This window comes from Dipodomys ordii, unplaced genomic scaffold, assembly GCF_000151885.1.
Source record: "Dipodomys ordii isolate 6190 unplaced genomic scaffold, Dord_2.0 Scaffold66, whole genome shotgun sequence".
Lineage (NCBI taxonomy): Eukaryota > Metazoa > Chordata > Mammalia > Rodentia > Heteromyidae > Dipodomys > Dipodomys ordii.
In genome coordinates, this window is record NW_012267282.1 from 5,432,940 (window position 1) to 5,433,567 (window position 628).

The 628-nt window shown below is 60.5% G+C and overlaps 1 protein-coding gene across 1 annotated transcript in view; it reads left to right on the plus strand.

Annotated features, from left to right (window-relative positions):
• Positions 1 to 476: 476 nt before the first annotated feature.
• The window catches only part of Trafd1 (TRAF-type zinc finger domain containing 1), a 12,399-nt gene continuing 12,247 nt past the window's right edge, over positions 477 to 628 (plus strand). The window contains exon 1 of the mRNA XM_013023121.1: positions 477 to 546. The gene's annotated coding sequence lies outside the window, so the exon portion shown is untranslated. The remainder of the gene's footprint in view (positions 547 to 628) is intronic.

Sequence of the window (628 nt, forward strand, 5' to 3'; positions counted from 1 at the left end):
AGGAGACACGTCTGCCACTCAGCCCCAAGTGGAGAATCTGGCACTTGTACCTGTGTCTCAGGGCCGCCTCGGTCCGTGCACTGCATAAAGCCGAGGGCTCTTATATGGTCAGAAGTCTCGGCATTAGAGTCACAACAAGAGTGACAAATACATATTTATGGCCTATGACAGAACGCAATTAATTATCTTAATGTATTAGGCTCATTCGTAATGTTTGCACAGTATTATTCATGCAAATATTATTTGTGTGTGTGTGTGTGTGTGGGCAGTTGCTAATCAGGCGCTCGGGCCAGATGTGCAAGGGGTTGGGGCTCTCAGGGACACGCTCCCTGGGAGCTTCGATGAACCAATCAGGGCTCGGAAGGCGGGGCTCGGGGAGAGACAGCAGTACTATCCAATGGGCCCTCATCGGGGGCCGGCCCTGGCCAATGGGAGCGCTCCTCCGCGACGCCCCGCCGCGCGGAGGCAGCTCCGGGGGCCGTTGTTCGGCGGCCGTAGGGATCGGCGGCAGTGGCTGGCGCGGCCGCGTTCCTGCTCTCGTCCCGGGTGAGCCTGGCGGTGACTCGCGCCCGGGGACCCCTGGAGGCCCCGGGGGCCTCCGTTTCGGAAGGCGTCTGGCCCGCAGGGG